The following is a 23,035-nucleotide window of genomic DNA, read 5'->3' on the forward strand; positions in this document are numbered from 1 at the left end:
GAGAGTATGAGCGTGCAGCGTTTAAAGCGTAGAAGTACTGACCTTACTTTGAGTTTGATTCCGTAAAAAGTGACGAAAACATTAGCGTCCGCTGTTCACTGCGTGGGAAGAAAACTTCTTTTTACAGAGAAAAAACCCTTAACTTCCGAGCAAACACCTAGTACGCAATTAAATACAAGGCAGAAGTGATGAATGACTGTCAAAACAGGAGTGAAAGCACTGAATATAAAGGACTTGACACAGGAGGCTAGAACAAGAGCTCATAGAAAACAAACTGTAACCAAGGCTCATAGAAGGAACATAGAATGCAAGAAAGTACTAAAACATTAAACATCTGGAACTAAATAGAGACAAATGAATAAAAGGAAATTCTGCTGTGAAGGACAATTAAGTACTAGGGCTAACTACTAAGGAAAATGCAAAAAAAACAATTATGAACAGTAAGTATAGAATGAATTGAACAGAATTTAGTAAGTCCAAGAACAACAAAAACCCTGGATCTAAGACCATGACATGGTCCATGGTCTCTCCCGTGGACCGTGGTGTCTATGGCACTAAAGTCGCTGGTTACTTGTGACAATCTCTATCATTGTTAGAGGCACCTCTGTTTGGTAGTTAGCAGCGAATTAGTTTCTTTTCCGTACTTTATTATAGCACTGGAGCATATTAATGCAGTATAAACCACATTTTCTTAAGCTTATCATTCTTTCTTGCTACTTGTAACCAAATTGGTCACTCTTAATTCAGTTTCTAAAGTATGATTTATCTTTAAATTCTGATTACGCCTTTGTCCCTAGCTCTGTCATCTGTAATGGTGAAAGTTGATTATGAAAATGTCTGCTTAGTATCCCAATATTTCAGAAAAAATTTATATTTTCAAAATATCTTACTCAAAGGTAACATGTCACACGATTGATTTTTACACAGCTTACCCATGTCTCAACAAAACTGGCAAAACTGAACAGTAGCGTACAAAAAAGCAACACACTGCTGTTTGTTGCCAGTATATTACATTTATTTCAAATCAACCACTAGACCCTTAAGGCAACAGTGTAAATAGAACCTTTGAGTTAGTTCTTAAAGTACACCAACTGATAAAATAAACTCTGTTGATGCTTTATAAAGAAAGATGCAAGGCTTGATGTATGGGATTTCAGGAAGTAGTGGTCAGTATTTCCTAAGGAAAAAAACATGCACCCACACCAACACACATTGCAATTTCTCATTTAAATGATTCTAGGTCCTTGCCAGTTTAATTGGTTCACGAACTCTTATGTTATGAATGTTACACAACATTTTTGGCCTTTTGGGCAAAAATGGGTACAAAGAGCAGTATTAAAAATGCAAAGGAACTGAACCCAACAAGGCATGATTATTTTTCCCCCTGAGATCATGTTGAACTTAACTAAAGCACATGTCAGCACGCTTGAATCCTTTTGCGCAGCCAAACTACTGAATTAAAACTCTGACCCAGTGCCTGCAGTCTGCAGAGTTAGAGGTGCAGAAACGCTACTATATTGAAGAAGTCCCAGGTGGGAATACTGTACAGACAGTAAGTCTAACTCTGTATACTTGTATCAGCAGGGATTTTGTGTAGGACTGTGGCTGTTATATAAAGCATATCCTATTGTTCTTTTTCAAACAACTTGAAATATATATATAAATATATATATATATATTTTATTTCCCCCAGTTTCCTCCTACTTGTGAATTTGATTCAGGAAGAAATGTGGCCATCTGAAAAGAGCATCACTTTAAAGGTATACTGCTCTGATGTAGGCACAGGAAGGAAAACATAAAGTGAATAAGCTGTGTTGATGAGTTTTGACATAATAAATATTACGATGGAAAAGATTTTAGTTTTCATATTTATCTGTACTTTCATCCTTAGCTAGAACCTTGCTACACGTGTGGTTTGGGTGTTAGATAATGTAAATCCCACAAGCATCAGTCAGATTAATAATTACTAGCTTCATACTGATCCATTTGCCAAGGTCATGTGATCTATTTGACAGGGAGTAGTGGGTCAGTAATGCACAATTACTAAATAAAAACATGTGGAGAAAAACATTACCCAAGCAACTGAACAAAACTGGATGAATAACATGCAGAAACTTTATCTTCAAATAGCAATTCAATTTTGTAAAGAAATTAAACACCAAATTATTATCATGCAGTGCATTGAAATTGAAAAAAAAAAGTTATTTATTTTTTTAGTCTAAACTTGTTTTTTTGTTTTCTTTTTTTACTTTTTTGTAGTGTTACAACAGTAACAACAATCTTAGTTTTGCACTGCTGTCGAACAAAAGATAGCAAGAAATAATATTTCACCTTTAAAAGTTGTAATCAGGACAGTGTATAAATCCACATTAGAATTTCAATGGCGTTGAAATTTCTTATATAAAGGGTATTTGTGAAATGTTTCTCTGATTGTAAATGATATTTAGTTTTTAACACTTTCCACACTGATTACTGAATAAAGTATGTAACTATTTAGCAGTGTCTTTCCCCCACTAACTGCATAAGAAAAAGTCTGAGGTATCTGTAATATATTGGTATTACCTAATATTTACCATGTCATCATTGGCCTATGAGCAAATAATGCCCCATCAGTTTTTACAGTCTTTATATCTAGGATTACTTACAGATATTAACATTATTGGAATAATATTTTTATAAAGTGTTTCTCACAGACAGGAGATCACAAAGCACTGTGCAACTATGAAAAAATAGGAAAAATATAATAGAAAATTAAAATACAGTTAACACAGTTAACAATACAAGTAGATAATAAAAAAAAGCAATTAGAAAAATAAATGTGAAATTGCACACTCATTATCTGTGCTACTTTCCAATAATGTTAATAAACTAAATATAGGGGAAGACATCACATGACTCCACCATTATCAGTTGCAATGCATGTTCTGATGTTAACAATACTGTTAATAGGCGGACAGCTGGATGTATTTTGCTGAACTATGTAATTACATTGCCTGCGATATATTCTGCAAAGTAAAATAAACACATTTTGTAATGGACAATATTAACAGAAGCATATAAATATATAACAGCCTTATTTAACTGAGTATTTCAGAAATACTGTTAATTGTATGAATTGTTAATTCAAACATTGGTGTTGTTCCAGAATTGGAGTGTGAGTACATCTAATGACCATACCTGGGGAAAGAAATCTCAGCGGGTTCTTATTTTATTTTATTTTTTTAAATTGCAAGCAGCACTATTTATGGATTTGCGTAGGCTCAGAACAAGCACATTGACTGCACACATTGTTCACATAATACTACACCATAACCATAGGTATCTCTATAATGGAGTCGAGTATACAAGCATGTGCTGTGTTAAAAAAGTTGAAAATAGCCACAGTAGTACACACAATGTTAAAAATACAGAGGAATTGGGTGGGCAGGGTTTCAGTGAGACTGCCGTTCCCCACTAAATCTCATTCCTTCTAGACATGGATGCTGTTAACCAAAACAAACCTGGATACCTCATGTTCTGTGGCTCTCACTGTAATTGGAACAGATCAATTGCGCCTTTATTACACGAATAAGATGGATAACCTTGTCTTCCTTCCCTGCTATTTTAATGGGCTACTCACAGTCCCTGCTCCTTGCCTCTCACTAATCCCTGTGGAGCCCATACACTTTTAATCCTCCTGGCTGGACCAGTAACACAATATGGGCTCATCATCCATCCAACCATAGAACTTCCTGAACACTGCAGAAATTAACGGTTCCTAAGGGTTCATCATAAAGCCTTGGAGTGCCTTAAAGATTAAAGTTTCTTGTAAGAGAGTGGGTTTCTAAAAAAGTTGAAAACATTTTTGTTTTTATTCCATTTTGATGCTTCAAGATAACTTGTAAAAAAAATGATAGGATTTCACATGGTATTCAGATGACAACTGCTTCCATTTATATACAGTATATTATATAATTAAAACCCTTGTAAAGATTTAAAAACTAATTATTATTAGTAAACTCCCAGAAGATGTTGTGAGGTGGTTCAGTTTAGAGACTAAAGCAACCATATTTTAATAAGCTGAATTGACTGTATTGGCAAGAACTGAGAAAAAAAATCCCTTCACAACATGTTCAGAGAGCATACGGCAGGGATGTCAAACATATGACCCGTGAACCAGAGCTGGGGCACCAAGGGACATAAGATTCATTTTTCTGGGACTCTTTCCACTGTAATTTGCATTAAGAGGCATTACAAGTTCTTAAGAATATCTCATGGCATGACACTGGCTATCTAAACTTGTTATTTCATTCAAACCAGACATCTAAAGCAGCACCAGTTTTATCCACCTACTACTGATAAAGACACCACCCTTATTGCACTGATGCTGCTATTTATTTCATTTGATTTATGACAGTGGTGTTTATCTATAATTACAGCAAACTGAGCTATAAAGTGAGCTATATTATTGAAATTAAATTTATTTCTCCGTTTTCATCTGAGCCTGTTTAACATCTGTTTTGTTAATGGACATTAATCTTGACACTTTCAGAGTGTTTTTTTGTGTTTTTTTTGCTGTGGTGCAGTGATTAGTACTGTCAACTCACAGCAATAGGATTCTGGAATCCAGTTGGAGCCTTTCAGTGTGGAGTTTGAATGTTTTCACTGTGCTGGTGTGCATTTTTTTTTATGAGTACTTCGGCACAGAGGTCACAGACTTTCTGCAAAGTCAATCGCCACAGTCTTAAACATCACGTGGCCTTCAGATTAGCTTAAGAACAGTACGCAGAGAATTTCACAGATTGGGATTCCATAGCCGAGCAACTGCATCCAAACCTTACGTCACCAAGCATAGTGTAAGGCATCAGATGCAGTGGTGTAAAGCGTGTCACCATAAGGCTCAGCAGTGGAGACATATTCACGTTTGGTGTGGAAGAACTTAAGTGCCCTGCACAGAATCCTAAACTCAATCCAACAGAACACCTTTGGAATTAATTAGAGTGGAGAAGCCAGGCCTTCTCGTCTGGCATCGGTGTTTGAGCTAAAAAATGCACCTCTGGAAGAATGATCAAAAGTTCAAATAAACACACTTATGGAAAACCTACTCAGAAGAACTGAACTTATTGTAGCTTCAAAGGGAGGGCAAATGTAATATTAAAGAAGAATGGAATGTCACTCAAGCTCATATGCATGTCAAGTTAGACAAGCAAATATTTTTCGGCGATATAGTGTATATTTCGTGTGACCCATAAACTACGATATATTTGAAACCCCTGGTGTCTACCAGTAAATTTTAAATAAGTATAACGTGGAGTAAGGATGTACATAAACAGTGAAAACCACCACAAATGAAGTAAAGAAGACAAAGGAGCCACTTATATAAGCTCAAACTTACTCTTACTGTCACTGAAACGCAAATCATCAGAGCAGTTGTTCTCTGGCACCAAGAGCCAGACAGAATTACAAAAACTATTTGTAAATAATCCCAACTCGCCCTGCAGGCAGTCTTTATACTTCAAGCGTGGATCCTGGAAGCTTGAGGGTCCTGCACAGCATATTTGCTCTTCCTAGGACTGTGCTATTCTGGACCGAAATCTCACATGTTGTTCCTGGATCTCCTGCATCTACCTAGTTTGAGAGTCACTGCCCCTAATGTGCCAATTACCATGGAGACCACTGTTGTTATGCGTTGCATCCTTCTCCCACATGCTCTTCCAGTACTGCCCCCGCTCCCATTTGGAGCTGTTCTCATATTGTTCCCCTGCCACAGACTACACCTCGGATGGGTCGGTGGAGAACATCTGGTTTACTCTCCTGGCTTCTATCTCTCTGGTATATCTCTTTAAGCGGCTGGCAAAGCCTGTGTGTCTTTGCTTGGCAGTTTCCAAGGCCTCAGGTTTGGACAGCTTACTGTACTTCTTAGGCATGCATCCCTTTCTTCATCACACTCTTCTACAGCTCTGACAGCTGGCTAACTTCCCTCAATGCTGCTTTGATCTTGGCCTCTAGTCTCCTTCTCCATGGAGAGTACTGCTCTCTGTGGCTACAGCCAAGCATCTCAAGGATCACTGCTGCCGTAGGTATTGTGTATAATGCTGCATTCACATCTTAGAGGATACCTTTATGTAACCCTTTCCACTGAGGTTAATTGTGTAGTAGCATTCCAACAGTGCCCTATTCTCATCCCTTGTCCACTTATATTTAGTAATAATTAAACCAAACTAGATAATTAAGGACAAATGAAGAAATGTAATGCATGTCACTCAACTGATAATATTGTTGTCCATCTGTAAGCTGATCCTGCTTCAGATTGAAAGACAACACCTTCCACAAAAAAAAAAAAAAAAAAAAAAGTTTTCAAGAGGATGTGTTTCTTTGAGCTTTCCAACAAGCTTGATGTTGCTGAGCAGAGAATATTCTCAGGGTGCATTGCTGATACTGTTTGTTCTCCTCTGCATGGACTCTACAACATCCTGTATTGCTGCTGTATCCCTTTGCTTTTAGCTGACTGATCAGAGGAGACAGACTGGCAGTGCATATAACCCTGTATATTCAAAGAATCAACAGAGCAGTCATTGAGCTATGTAAAGTCTTTTATCTGATGTGGTGCATGAGGTGTGATTAGAAAGGTTGCATTCACAGTTAGCTGAAATTTATTGGTTTTTTTTTTTTTTTTACAGCTTTTCTCTTTACACAAAAACAAACCTTATTTTTTGGTTTCTAAATAAAACATTTGGACATGTTTTTCAATCTTACAATTGGGAAATAATTGTGTTTTAATTTAAACTAATTTAGACAGAAAGGGAAGACATCAATATTTTTTTTCTAAATAAATTGCTGAAGCAATGAAATAATTAGTTAAGAAATGATGTATAGATGACTGTTTTTAAACCAGCCTCATTTTTTAAGATCACTGCTATGATCTATTTGTTGACCTAACAGTCTCCAAACCAAGTAAGTGGGACCAGCCTTTAATCTAATAAGCATCTATCCTTTCCATCAGCATTACTAACTCTGCATTTGTGTCAAACTGTGTAGTACAAACAGACAAGAGATCAATAAATTGCCATGGTTCAATAAGTGTGTAACCCCAGGCCTTGGTTTATTACCAGCCTCAGTGTCATAAACCCCAATCTTCTGTACCTTGGTTTCTCTTATCAGATACACTGTTACATCTCATTTCACAAACTGTGGCAATCACCACACTCCCTTCCTTTTTCATTTATTTGGAGTCCTTACAGTTTGTGTTTTCTTGCACTGTGAATTTAAGCTTTTCTTTTTCAGATATCTTTTTTTTATGATTTCCAGGGTTTCACAGTTTTGACACAAATTTACAAATACTTAACAGTGGTGCGGTGTATGTCTGTTAAAAAGGCTGCTGTGTGTTGAGTGGCTAATTTCAGAATATAGCAACATGGCAAAGCAAAATACAAGAATCTAAAAAAGGGGTAATTGTAGTAAAGGAGCAGGTCAATTGTATAAAAATGGAAAAGCAGGTTACCACCTAAAAATCTGGTGTTTGCTTAAGAGACCATATTTTTCAGATGAATAAACTGAAAAATACCCTAAGAAAAATGGCGTAGAAGTTTAAGTTCTTATGAGTAGGGCCCGCCGATATGGATGCTAGGTAATTAAATTACCACTGCTGTAGATATGCTAACCCTTGCAGTACCATATCAACCATATCAAAAAACACATCCATCCATCTTCTTCTATTTATCCGTGGCCGGGTCACCTGGGCAGCAACCTAAGCAGAGAAGCCCAGACCTCCCTCTCCCCAGCCACCTCCTTCAGCTTGTCCAAGGGGACACCAAGGTGTCCCCAGGCCAGCCGAAAGATATATTCTCTCCAGCGTGTACTAGGTCTGGGGCCTCCTCCTGGTCGGACATGCCCGGAACACCTCACCCAGGAGGTACCCAGGAGGCGTCCTTGTTAGATGCCCAAACCACCTCAACTGGCTCCTTTCGATGTGGAGGAGCAGCGGCTCTACTCTGAGCCCCTCCCGGATAGCTGAACTTCTCACCCTATCTCTAAGCGAGAGGTCAGCCACCCTTCGGAGGAAGCTCATTTCTGCCGCTTGTAACCGCGATCTCATTATTTCGGTTACTACCCACAGCTCGTGACCACAGGTGAGGGTAGAGATGTAGATCGACATCACTATATGAAAAACACAGGACTCCACAGAGTCCTTTGGAAAAATAAGTGCACCTAAACATTCAGTAGTTTGTAGAACAACCTTTAGTAGTAATAATTTGAAGTAATCATCTTGTGTACGACTTTATCAGTCTCTCACATCATAGCGCAGGAGTTTTGGCCCACTGTTTCTTCAGTGTCGCTACACAAAAGCATTTCCATCAGGCTAAGGTCTGGACTGTGATGGGGCCATTGCAGCACCTTCATTCTTTTCTTTTCAGCCATTCTGTCTTTGATTTGCTGCCGTGCTTGGGATCATTATTCTGTTGTATAACCTAATATTGATCAATCTTTAACTGCAGGCCAGATGGCTCTATATTTGACTCCTGTATACTTTGGTATACAGAGGAGTTCATGGTTGGCTCAATGATTGGACTCATTTAAAAGTTTTTAATCAGATATTGGATGAACCCCTACATGCATTGTAAAAGTTTAATAGGTCATTATTATTATTTAATGTAATTATTATTTAGAGCAGACATAAATTTACACTTTAGCTAATGAAGCTGATTGAGTTTCCCTCACCAAATTCTACCTTTTGTACTAGTTTCATAGTGTCTAAGGGTTGTAAATCAAGACAAGTTTTTTGAGGCTCATAAAACAAATTATTGTGTGACTTTTTTCTAATTGCGACACCCTATCTTTTGGACCCCACCTGCAAAATCTCACTTTAACTCCTGTTAGAAGATTTCTTTTTTTTCTCTAGTACACTATGTTCACAGATTTCAATTTCCCCTTAAACACAGTTGCTCTTTGCAAAATAACAGATAACTATGACATATTCAGGGCATACTTGCAAATACAAAGTTGTACTTAAATAATTTACCTTGTAAACTTATAATTAAAGTTAAAAAATAAATTAGTAGTTACATTTAATGAGAAACTCCTGATATCGTTTCTTCTAATTAAATAAGCAGGGGACATTTTTAAATCATGAAATCTTTAGTAGGCTGTATGATCATACTTTAGGACTAAAAATTATAGCAGCGATCACATTTAATTACACCACAAAATATTGTCTGACCTTCATTATCTCATACACCTTTTATTATCTCTGAACACACATCTGAACTCAATTAAACAAAAAAAATGTACAACACCACTATCACTGCCATTAACGCACCAGAGAATTAAAATTCAAAACCTGAAAGACTCTATATTTTAAAAGGATATAGTCATATACTGATACGTAAATTTAATGCCAGCTTATTAAATATGTTTTATAACCTGTGTTTGCATGTTTATAACCCACTTTTCAACCCTTGAGCCTTGCCTGAGTGCCATGTTCAAATGAACAACTTAATCAGCCATATCGATTTCAGTGACAGGCTAATAATGCCTCTTAGTGTTGTTCTTGCCAAATGCTGCAATAAATGGAGAGAACGTGCGCGTGTGAGAGAGGCAGAGACATAAGGCTAATGTACACTCGATGGTGTAATGCAAGAAAGGACACAACCCCGAGAAAATATTTCAAAATAATGCTGAGGAAACAGGAAATGCATGATTTCCTGCCACCTGGTTTGGATAGTTTCGTTGGCTTTTGCTGTTGTCATTTAAAATTATTACTCCGTACCTCAAACAGACCAAAGTGAAGAAGAATAGCAAGCAATCTGTGTCCATAACAAGGATTTTATAGTTGACCCCAGCCTGCAGCTGCAAACAAATATGCATACATATTTAGATAAAATATGTAGGATTAATCAATGATGACAGTATTTTTTTGCGAAGAGACACATCAAATATATTTATGATCTACAGATAACAACCTCAGTGCTGTTTCACTAAAACCAAAATCTGATGGTCTTTGGCAGACAAAAAAAAATTAAATTAAATGCCAAGAAAGGCCGATTCAATGCAGACTCGCACACATCAACATTCTTATGTGGTGAAAGCAGACATTGGTATTCACCCTGCAGTTATTTTAGAATAAGAAAAAAACTGCAGTTATCCTGGAAAATATATATTATATGACAGGCATGCCATATTACCAAGTAAATACTGACTGATTATATTTAACACGCACCACTAGCAAATCACAAATCATCCAATGCTAAATTGCTCCCTGTGGAATTTGCCACACAGTCACCTTATGAATGTACATGTTTGTACAGCTAGAATTATAGTTTTGTTTAGTGCGCATTAAGATGCACCCCTTCCCCTGTTCTTTATTTGTTTACAGATTTGCTTACCGGTATGTTGGTTCCAAACATATAGTTTTACTCATGTACCATTAATTATTTTGTTGTTGTTGCCGGTCAGTAAATCTTATTGAAAATGCTTTAAGTAATGGCAACAGTTTCAATAAATATAGATGCACATGAATATACAGAAATGCTTTGTTCAAGGGAAAAGATTTTTATTATGTGAGCAGCATTAACCATAGTGAAACTATGTAAAAAATGTCAACTATTCTCATACAGTCTTCTTTCTACCTTTAATATTATTTTATCTCTTATCTCTGTTTTATTGGTGTATTTTTTAAACAAGTTTTTTTTTTATATACTTTATTTTTATTTAGTTTTAGGAACAGGAACATTAACATTTACACAGACACAGTATGGGGAAAAAGGTAAACAACTAAAAAGAAGTAGAAATAATAATAATGAAAATAAGTAAGATAAATAAGCAAATAAAAAATAAATAAATAAAAAATAATGGAGGGAGGGGTTCACCCAGGGCTATGGGAAGTTACTAAAAAGTAGTTTTTCCACTTGGAGAGACACTGTGCATCTTGCTTGTTTGTATATACCTCCATACCCACGTCTATATGCATACTCACACACACGTTCAAGCATCTACCCATCTACATATACATACATAATACATATCTACATGTGCATGCATGTACACTCATGCACGTATACCCTTTGACACATACAAGTGTCCATTCAGCATCATAAGATATTAAGACCAGTCGAGCACCGGAAAATCAGGTTAAATGAAAACAGAATGGGAAGGGAATGGATAAGATCCTTTCCCTACATTATTCACAACCCTTTTGCATACTCGAAAACCATTTTGACCAATATCTCTGAAATTTGTCTTTACAGAGTCTTAGAGAAAAGGTCATCTTTTCCGTTTCACAAATGTCTTTTACTTTGGCTGACCACTCTCCAACCGTTGGTGGGTCCTTGTCCAGCCATCTTCTAGTTATTGCTTTTTTACTTGCTGCCAGGAATATTTTAAAAAGGTATTTATCTTTCGTATTCATCTCAACTGGTACATTTCCCAAATATATTGTAGCAAAGCAAAACTCAATCTCAAAACCCATTACATTTTTAATCCTCATTAGTATTTTGGCCCAATAGGATTTAATAGCTGGACAATCCCAGAATATATAGTAGTGGTCAGCCATACAGTAGTCTTGCCACATTGCCTCCAGCAGTTACCGGATTCAGGTTTGGTATTCTGAAGTGATTTATACTTAGGTGTAATGAAAAATCTCAAGTTTTAAACAAGTTTTACATGTTTTAGAACTTATTTCTTTCTATTTGTGTGTATGTTTTACACTGCTATACTCCTATCTCTTTGCCAATGTAAGGCTAGAAGTTTCCCTGCTGTTAAACTAATAAAGAATAATCAGATTTTATATTTTCTTTTTTGTTTTAACCTATATATAGAATTTATATTTGATGCATAATTCGCCCATAATAAGTGTCCATACCAAATTGTGATCTACAGCAATATATCTATTGGTACAGACAGCATATCTGATATTATTAAATACATAGCTAATCGTTGATTGGGGTTTACAATGGCAGATGGAGTCTTTGTTGTTTTTAGAACACTTTAGGGGGGAAAGGTGGTGTTGAGACCTATACACCTGTACAACAGTATGCATTAAAAAGGACGATGATGATTATTATTATTATTATTATTATTATTATATGCCTTCAATTTGGGAAAGCCTTGCCAGGCAAAATTAATCACATTTACAACCATTTTATTGCTGTTGAATGTGAAAAAAGTTCATATTTGGCCCAAACAGCCTATAACGGTTAACCAGGTTTTGGAGAAACACCCAGAGCTCAAAAACATTAGCCGTTATCAGAGGCTTATTCATCAGATACTATTCAGTGGGTTATCAGGTTGTGTTCATATATGAACACAACAAGACACTTTAAGAGCCACAAGGTTTGTAGCTCTTAAAGTGTCTTTTTCCTAAATCAGCGCACAAGTCATTAGAGGTATACAATTTTCATGCAGCCAAACAAGTAATCAGCACATGACATGGCAAGGTGTCACAATTTCCAAGAATTGCCATGAAAACCTGCACACAAGCTTGATTTAGGCTGAATTTGCCCATTTAAGTCGTTGTTGTAAGCTTCAACCAAACATGTTAGCTACATTTCTTGGAAGGTGCACATCAGGTTAAGTAGCAGGTTGTGGTATAGGGTTAAAATGGAGTTCCAGTTATGGTGTAGATCTGAAGTAGAAGTATAATTCACGTGACCAAATTTTGCTAAAATTTACATTTGTTGCTTTAAAAGCACTTTTTTTTTTACATTCTCGGCCCAGTCTTTATGAATATTACTGACAAATTTCATCAAATTGTTGCTAAAAACAAAGCAATATTTGATCGAAATGATTTACTAAAGCTGTTAACATCAGATTCTTACCGCTGATAAATTCTAGAAGCAAAAAATTATACAAAAAAACTAATCAGAATAATCAGAATCCGAATACAGTGGTCCCTCGCTATATCGCGGTTCAGTTTTCGCCGGCTTGCTCTTTCGCAGATTTTTTGGGGGGTGCAATTTTGCAAGGATTTATTTATTTTTTAACAGCACATTGTGTTCTGCGTCCTGATTGGCTGTAGACCATTTTCAATCAATCTCATGCCGTGTCTCCTGTACAGTACAGAATGTGTCCAGCTTATCAAATTTACCTAAATCTTCGCTAGCAGAAGACAACAAACACAACAGTGTCGACGTCAAAGGACTAGTCCCATGTTTTGGACCTGAAAACAGGATTTGACCTTTGGTTTCATTCTATAATACTGGACTTATTTTTCTACGAAGGTTTGAATTTGAGAGTGTTTAAACAAGACAGAAACGTGGGAAAATGTCTATGCCTGTCTGAGAAAAGTGTATAAAGTGTGTAGTGAGGGGTTTTACACCCCTAAAACATCTGTAATAATTGTAAAAAAAAAAAAAAAGTTTGCTACTTCGCGGATTTCACTTATCCCGGGTTATTGTTAGAACGTAACACCTGCGATAAACGAGGGAACACTGTACTTCAATAATCCATAAAATAATATGTGGGTTGATGATATGATAGCTTGAAACATCCTTTGCCACACATGTCGCATAACACTTCTGTTAGATGGTGTTATATGAGCTTATCTCTAAACATTGCTAAACATACTGTTTCCATCCACTCTTTATATATAAAATTGCTGTCATGTACTTTGTGCATAACCTTGATGAGTCTCTCTTAAATATCTGGTTTTATATTACATTAAAAACGCTATGGAACTGATAAGGTGACTAAAAAAATGAAAAAATGCCAGCAATGTTTTGTTTTTCATTTGCTACAATTAAAATGTCTCTGCTGTAAAAAAAACTCTAAATCCTAAATCAAGCACCTGCAGATGGCACTTGTATAGTCTAACACTGAAGAAAATCTCCCTCAAAACATCCTTACACTAGACTGATGCTTACTTAAGGCACATCTTGAGAATATCCCTCACTATGGGTGAAGAAAATCTTATGAGCACATTTATATCAGACAGACTGATTGACACCCCGTCAAGCCATGTCCTCACACCATATGCCAACTCATGTTGATAAGCTGCAGGCAATTCATCATAGTCAGAAAGAACACATCCCTAGTCTCCATGCTTTAATGGCTTGTAAACCGCAATGCAGCTGAAATATGAGAATAAACAGTTGTCTTTTTTTTTCCAGAATTCACCAAAATCTCATCACAAAACTGCAACTGTTCTTGATTTTTAGCTGCATTTCTGTTGTTGAGCCAGAGTCTGGACATGTTAAATCAAATGCAAATATGGCCTCTGAACTTAACATCTGATTGGCCAGTCAGTGAGCACTAGTACAAAGTCTTTAGTAATTTTATTACCCCACCAAAAAAGCAGACACCTGTGATTCCAGGCTGGAGTGCATGGTGAGTATCGTCTTTTTAGGTTATGTTCAGTAAAGTAAGCCAAAATGATGAGGACTAACTATTGAATAGATTTCATGTTTTCTTGTTGTTTTAAAAATATTAATGAACAATATAAAGAAAAATTAAAGGTATAGTTGGTGTTATATACATAATAATATACAAAATTGCAGATGATAGATTGTAGAAATTCAAAATCGTTCCTTTCCACGGCAAATTTCTGTGTCAGAAAATCCCTTCAACTTGTGGTCCAGTGATAATGCCATATTGTGTCTAAAATAACTTTTAGTCTTCTCCAAAAGAGAGTAAAAGAAGAGTTTCTAAGTTTCTGGACATTATGGTGTTTTTTGGCTTTCTTTTTAAATAATGTATTTGATTCATACATAGGGTCATAGTTATTTTTTACGTTATGTATTCAGTATGTTTAGCCTTCAGTACTTTTGTTTTTGGAGTTTTTTCCTCCCTCGGTGTTTAGTCGCCCCTGTGTTTAGTCAGTCTTGCTTTCTCTAGTTTCCTACTTTTACGGTTTCCTGGTTTCCTGCTGGTCGTTTTGTATCTTTGAATTTTCGAGTATCTTATTATAGCAAATAAAGCTGCCTCCTTTATTACCCTAACTCTGAGTCCTGAGTTTGAGTCCTGTCTTGCCTGCTACATAGGCATACATGACATATGTAGGTTGTTATGGTTAGAAAAAGTTGCCTTGTTACATTAAAATAAATGTCAGATATTACCTTTATATCAAATATTCCACTCAGATTCCCTGTTTTGAATCTAAAGTCATGACTATGTTTTTATTTATTAATTTGTGTATTTTTGCTTCAAATTACTTTTTTAAATGAACTTTCAACCATTCATTGTGTAGGTCTTATTTAGTTGAAACAAAAACTAGAATTTCACTGAACGAAACTGGCTCTTACTTCTCAAAAAATCACAAGGCATGTTATCTGTCCATCAGTTTCATTACAGATGGACTCCACACACTACACAATGTCCAGTCCAGTGACTACAGTGAGTTTACAGCATCCCTTAATGGGATACTCAAAGCAGCTTTAAGCCTTGACACAGTTTTAACAGCTCTTATGGGAAAAGCAACAGTTTTTTCCCATAAGACTTGTTGTCATGAGATCAGAACATTTTGTTGTTGTTTTTTTTATTTTGAAAGCACCCTGTAATAGCCATTTAATGAACTGGAGAAGATGCTTGACTTCCTGCCGTTCAAAACCAGTTAACACTGACTTCTCTTAGGGAGGAATCAAATACTTTACTCATTGTGCCATAACAGTGTTGGACAGCCAGCAGGTATCTATGCCTGTGTATGAAATACTTTTTTGTATTCACCATATTTTAATATGTTTGAATAACACTGTTTAACAATATATTTGGATCTTATAAATGTATATGTGTCAGTTAAATATTTTGCAATGGTTTACATTTTTGTCCCTGAATCATCTCAAATGCTCGGACCAGTGTTCATCAGTCAGCTGTGAAGCATTGATGTACTCTTGAGGAATCCGTAAACTGTTAAAGCAGTCTGATATACGTCGATGACTCAGTGAAGCTCACTTCTGACTTCTGATAAGCGATACTGTGATGAGTTGTTCGAGGATATTCTCAACTTCTGTCAGTAACAGCTGCTGTTTATCCCAGTTTTAGCCGTTGTTTGTCATTTTTATTAAAGCTTTCTTTGAAGTGGATTTAACTTGGTCAGACTTTAATTAGTGAATAAACTCTCAAAGGTGTGTAAATTGCTAATCACAGGAAAGTGTGATTTTTAGGACACTCAAGCCTAATCTTGGCTTATAACCAGTCGTAGTTGTTTTCAGCTGTCTGGAGATAGAAAGGTCGTATATCTAATCTGCTGACAATAAGTAATCGCAACAATGTCGGGAATAAAGAAGCATGCTTATGCATATTTTCTTATGTCAGAGCTCTGAATTCAGTTGAAGAGATGTGGCTTCAGGTAAAGAGGGACAGGCTGAGTTAGTCAAATCCTAACTGATTATTTATAGTTTGAAAGAGCTCTTTGTGAACTGTCAACTAAAACTAACTTAGTCAAAGGAGCTTGCAAAGAAAAGCGTCTGGATTTCTTTAAGTTACTTGAAGACATCCAGACGCTTTTCTTTGCAAGCTCCTTTGACTACGATGACCTGGATGACCGAGAACCTTCACAGACATAAAACTAACTTACAACAGACACTTTTTTATCCAAATCCGACTGCCCGCTACCTGGCTGGGTCCTGATCTTTTCCCTCCTTTGTTTGCTTTAGATGGGGCACCAACCTCTTTCTTGTTTCTGTCTTATTGTATTTTTATAACTCTCAAATAAAAGGTTGATGACCGTTAGCTGCAGTGTGGAATCTCATATGTTCCTGTGATCTATAGATTTAGGGACTGTAACAAGTATTTTGCTTCATTTTAAATCTGCAGAATTCATCATATTCCTCATTTTCTATTAGAATTGTCTGGAATGTGGAACATGTTTCTTCATGTTTGTATGTATGCATGTGTGTGTAGGGGTGTGTGTGTGTGTGTTAACCACATGTAGCTCCTGTACACATTATACAGATCTACTGTTTTGATGTTTACTAACAATTTACAAGAAAATCGAGCTTGTCTGCCATTTCCACTTCTCCCCTTTCTCTTTCAAGTGATGTCAAGGTCAATACATGTTTGCAGCTCTGCAAGGCTGTCAGTGTTATACTATGTTATTCTTGCTGGAAATTGTGTACTTATGTATTTTGTCATTTAAGATGTTAGACGTTAGTATAGCCGATGATTATCAGGACGAAACAAGTTTCTTAACCACAGCCTCCACTGCGTTCCTATTTTGTCTTTTGTCCGATCCCCTTAGGGGTAGCTACAGCAAATCATCTCCTTAAATCTGAGCTTATTCCTTGCATCCTCTTCTGTCACAACACAACTTTGCATTCTTTACTTAAGTATATCTTTGACTCTTTCCTGAGGTCTTCCTCTTTTCCTGATACCTAATTGCATATGTGTATTTTTTTTTCCAGTTTGTTTGTTCTTAAAATGTTATTTAATGCAGCTCTTTCTTCACTTTCTTTTCCCCCTTGATCAAACTTGCAAAATAAAAGATACAGTCTTTTTTGCTTATCTCTCAAAAAAAGGACACTTCTCCTGCCAGAGAACATGCAGGTGGATTTATTGCTATCCTTTTCAGGCATTTCACTGGGGCTACATTGTTATGACCTTATAGGCCATTCCAGATGATAGATTTTGGTGGTAATAGCCATTTTAATATTACTGTTTGTTACTAAGAGCATCTGAGTCAGCAGGGCATAGCTTCAAAGGCTTAATGGGGCAAAATAAATTGCCACACCAAGGGAAAGATACAGCACTAATCACACCATTAACGTTGAACATCAGCCCAAAGTGGCCATGTTTGTTTGAAGTGTCGAGAAATGAACTTGGGTCAAATCAAATTAAGGGCATTGGGACCACATAAATAGAGGGGAATATGCAGCCCGCTCATTTTTGTAAATCGTATTTTTTCGTCCTCTACCTCTCCTGCATTCGATTTAAAAAATTGAATTCGTGAATGTCCTTAAACAAATCTCATTGTGTTCAACTGTTTCTCTGTTCATTTAATATCACAGGAACTGAGCTGCAAACCATTAAGTATAGTTGTAATTACTTAGAGTCTTTGTTTTATGACTTTCTGGCCAAGTAGTCATCCTTGTCATAGAGGAATCTATTGCAGATTCACTAAGGCTTATAGTGCCATTAGGTTTTATGTGAAGACGTTTTCAAGCCCCATTTAGGACTTTTGTCTATATCAATTATCTTTATATGCAGGCAAATCCTACAGAGCTATAATATTACATTCAACAAGTCCAAGTTTCTACTGTCTGATATGAAATAATTTCCAAATAAATTTAAAGTGTGAGATATTTAGGTTATTTCATTTTTGCTTGCCTGTCAAAAAAGGGTGTATCATTAGAGTTAGCTCAATATTTTAGGAACTTTGGGAGTCACAGAAACAAGATCGATATCTTCATAGTGAAAAATCTTTATAAATGGATATCAGCATGTGAGTATATAGGGAAGATTCATGTAGTCCGAGTTCTTTTGACTGTCTCAGCACGCTTTAGTTGCAGCATGCAGTTACATGTTTCCTGTGTAAAGAAAAAGAGAGATTGAGTATTCTTGGATAATATTTTAAACTATTTTATTTTTACCTACTTTTGTAAACAAGCGGCAGTAAACAGATGAAGGTGATGGTAGTCCTTGTCTAGAGATCTGATTCTCAAAATGGTCCTCAAAGAGGTCAAGTAAACATGCTGGCTTGTTGGGTTCCCATAATGCTTCACTAATTTTGTTACAATAGAATTTGGGCATGCAACAGATGGTATGTTATGTCATGTTGCTTTATTAATCTTAACGTAGCTCTATATCATGACAGCCCTTATCTTGATGAACATAATATACATTCAAACTTAAGCTATTAAGTTATTATTATTACAATTGCAGAGAAACAATTGTATCTGCTAAATGATTTGAGACCATATACACGCCAAGAAACTTGGATCAGGTAGCAACTTGACAGCTTGCTTCTCAGGGAGAAGCCGATGTCTTCAAGGCTCAAATCTCCTAAATATAATAGGTACAAGCTCCTCTTACTGATTTGTTAAAGCAGGTGGGACCATTAGAATTTTCAGAGGTGCAATGTGTTGTCTGTTGACCTTGGGCTTGAGGTTGAATGACATTGCAAGTGAGAAAAAGTACTTCAGAAGTTTTCCAGGTAAACTAGAAGTTAAACTACAGGGCAATGGATGAAATGAAATACAGAAACATATATGCCTTAAGTACCTTTTCAGTGGAAACTATGCTCATTGAGTCATGCTCAGTGTGAAACTGTTCAACATATATTGCCTATGCTTAAAAAATTGTATAGAGTCTAAAATTTTAAGTACTATTAAACATGAATTTCCCTTTGGGATCAATAAAGTTAGTTTTATTCTTATTATAAACAAACATCACACTTGGAAAAAAAGGCTGAAAAATCACCCAAACACTGATGTAATTGTGACAGAAGAAACAAGGCACTTCGGGATCTTTCAATAGCCAGCTGACCATAAAGAGCACTGGTATCTAATGGGATTTGCATCAAACTTTACCCCGTGCATCAGATTTGCCCAGTTCTCTTTTTCCTGCTCCTGTGATGAACAAGCATCTGTGATCATCCTTGATTGACTGACGGTGGAAGAACAACTCCTTCATGGTCGTGAAAGTAAGGGCAACATGAATGTATAATGTGTTTTCACTGTGTTGTTGCTTTGGGTATTCAAATTGTGTTTGCAGGGAAGAGGAAACCAAACCACGGCTGTGCATAAACTCCCTTTGATTGACTGTTGATGAATACTTCAGAGATCACTGGAGGTAAACTATTGTATAATGGAAAGGTTTGATATTGACAGCTATCCAATAAAATTCATTCCTGGGTCCGGAATTCCCTCCAGGTGGATAAACAAGGATTTCCACAGAGTGCTGTGCTAATTAAATAAATAAAAACCTTAACAACATTAGCTTTCTTTTTGTATGAATACACTTGCCTTACTGCCATACTCTGTCTGTTCAGGCTCGTCTCTTCCTCTAAATGCGGCTTGATCTGTGCTTTACAATGAAATATTCATTACTCTGTGGTATTTCCACATCTGATTTACCCTGCATTTTCTGTGAAATCTGAATTTTAAAACCTGTGTCAGGAATTTATTGGTTTTACATTTAAAACACGCGGTGTGGCGTATTCCCCTGAGTGAAATTCTATTTTGTGATTTATAAAGATAAGAAGTGAACACAGAGGAACTAATTTCCAGCATCTGGAACTCTGGGGAGTGACATTTCATTTGGGACTGAAACAGACTAAAAGCACGCTTCTGTTTTGACTGTTTTGCGTGAATGATGATGGAAGAAGAAATCTTGCAGTGCAGCAGGCAACTGATATTTCATGGAATTGATATTCTCAGAACACGAAGGAGTGAAATTACTAAACAATGTCAAAAATGAATGCAAAACAAACCTGTGTATGTGCAGGAAAAGTGCACTTGGGGTTATCTTTTTTTTAACTTCTGAAGCACAACGTTCACTCGTTTGCTAAGCAACTGTATCGGCTCGGACTGTATGAATGAAGTGAATGAGTCACTGGTATTTTTGCTGTATGCTATTAAGAGATTTTGTTACACACCAGTCTCAAAAACACATTGCATAACATGACAGCCATTGTTATTTCATCAAGCGTTGGTGCAGCCTGGGCTAAACTTGTTTAATGCCACTATAAACATGCAAGAAATGGTGCCATGCTGTTGTGAAATCTGTTCAATACCCACAGCAATTGTTCCTTGTTGCAGCATTAGGCCTTAATTGTCTGGACTTGTTATTTGAGGCTTAGCCAACGATAAATTAAGATAGCCTTTCAATTTCTAGTCGTTAATAAGATGTTTATCATCTAGTCAAATTATTAACAAAAAATAATGATTTTGTATAAAATAGGAAAAAAATCTTACAAACTGATTGCTTGATAAGTACATTAAGGACTGATGGTCATAGTTTAATTCTTTTCAGTGTCTTCATGCTTAAAATAATATGTTTCTGTAATGTAGCCAAGTGAAGTAAGCAGCTGCTGTAAATTGTACTGTTTCAGTGGAATCCAGCATATTAAATGGAAACAAGCCTTTAAAAGTTATTCATTTTATAATGATAAGCAGTTGATTAGGAAGTAGCTTTCAAATGCTGTCATATGAAAAAAGGCAGTTTTGACAGGACTTTGCATAGTCATATGAAAACACCAAGTATACACTTATGCTTCTATTAAGTGTGCTGCTAATCAAAAGGCACCTGATTACTTCATCATCAGCAAGTGTGCGCACCTCTGTAAAGTCAGCCTATTTGTCAGTTTTCTGGTTTGGAGTATTCAGGTCCCAGCAAATCCTGTTCAAATCCTGAGAGAAAAACAAAAACAAAACAAAAGCTATATCTCACAGTCTACAGGCATCAGTTAGCAGGTTTAATTCACTTCAATTCACATTCGAGTACCTCAGGTAATGAAAATTATGCTAGCACAATTAAAGACAGAAAAAGTATCACTTGTTTAGAAGGGCTGCCAGGAGAAAGCCTCTTCTGTCTAAAAAGACCCTGGCATTTTGCAAAGTTACATGTGAACAAACCACAAGATTTCTGGAGCAATGTCCGCCACAGATGGGCCCAAAGAGGATATGTTTGGCCATAATGCATAGCACCATGTTTGGCAAAAATCAAACAAAGCATTTCACTGTCAGCACAGTGGTGTAGGAGTGATGATTTGGGCTTGTTTAGCAGCCACAGGACTTGGGCAACTTGCAGTTATTGAGTCAACCATGAACTCCTCTGTATATCAAAGTATTCTAGAGTCAAATGTGAGGCCATCTGTCCAACAGCTAAAGCTTGGCTAAAATTGGATCATGCGAAAGAACAGTGATCCCAGGCACACCAACCAATTTACAACAGAATGGCTCAAAAAGAAAAGAATCAATGTGTTGCAGTCACACAGTCAAAATCCAGACTTTAGCCTGACTGAAATGCTGTCGTGGGACCTTAAAAGAACTGTGGATAAACTGAATGAACTAAAGCAAAACCATAAAAAAGAGTGGTCCAAAATTCCTCCACAGCAATGTGGGAGACTGGTAGTCATAAAGAAAACAATTACTCCAAGTTATTGCTGCTAACAGTGGTTCTACAAGCTACTGAGTCATGATGATCATGATGTGTAACTACAGAATTCTATGAACACTTTTACTTTTAACAGAACTCTCTGTTAGATTATCCAAGATCAGTTACTGCAGGTTTATTTCCCCACACTGTATATGAACTAATGCTAAAACGCTCCTCCTAAAGGCCATGACATAATAAGGTAACGTGACATCATCAAACACGTTGAGTCCTCGTCAGTTTAAGAAAAACTGCACTCACCCGCCCTTTTAAAAAATAAATAATCAATCAATGTCCCACTCCAGGAGGAGAACTTGTTCGACTTGGGGATCAAGACGTCACCCAGACAGCTCAGGGCCTCAGAGGTAAGAAATGACACCATCGTCATTTCTTTACACGTGAATTAGTGCATGAAATTTCACATACCACAATAACCAGAAGCCATGCAAGTGCTAGATTGCTTTGTTGTTGCATCAGTATGATGCAGGGGTTGCTCTGTATCGCTCTGTGCATGGTGTTTATTCATTCATTTATGTAGTAGTTTCTCTGATCCGACATCAGAGAGAATACAAAGGCTGTGTCCTTATCTGTGCACGCTGATCTGAGTTACAGTTAAAACACAGGTGGCTTAGTGATACGGTCATTTTAATACTTGTCTCTCCCTACATATTATCTGCTGAGTTTAAAAGACCAAGTTTGCAGTGACTTAATATCCAAGTAGCACTATGATTTTTAATAATTGCAGACTTAGTGATTTTAATACTGTGTGAAAAGTGCAGAGTGTGTAATTTATAAAGTACACTTTCCAAGATGAGTCAGTGAATACAGAATTCTCTGTAATGCTCAACCTATGAATATTACACTGGCTTCTTTTTTATTGATTTGTCCGATGTCTACCTGCTTCTATGTCACACAGAAACAAGCCAAATTAATATTTGGCACATGCATAAAATCTTTCTGAATTATTATAACTATTCTCACAAACAGATTGACATTTGGTGTTGAATAGGTGGTGTGGGTTGCATAAGCTTAATTC

Source organism: Simochromis diagramma, unplaced genomic scaffold, assembly GCF_900408965.1.
Source record: "Simochromis diagramma unplaced genomic scaffold, fSimDia1.1 OVJJ01000602.1, whole genome shotgun sequence".
NCBI classification, from domain to species: Eukaryota; Metazoa; Chordata; class Actinopteri; order Cichliformes; family Cichlidae; genus Simochromis; species Simochromis diagramma.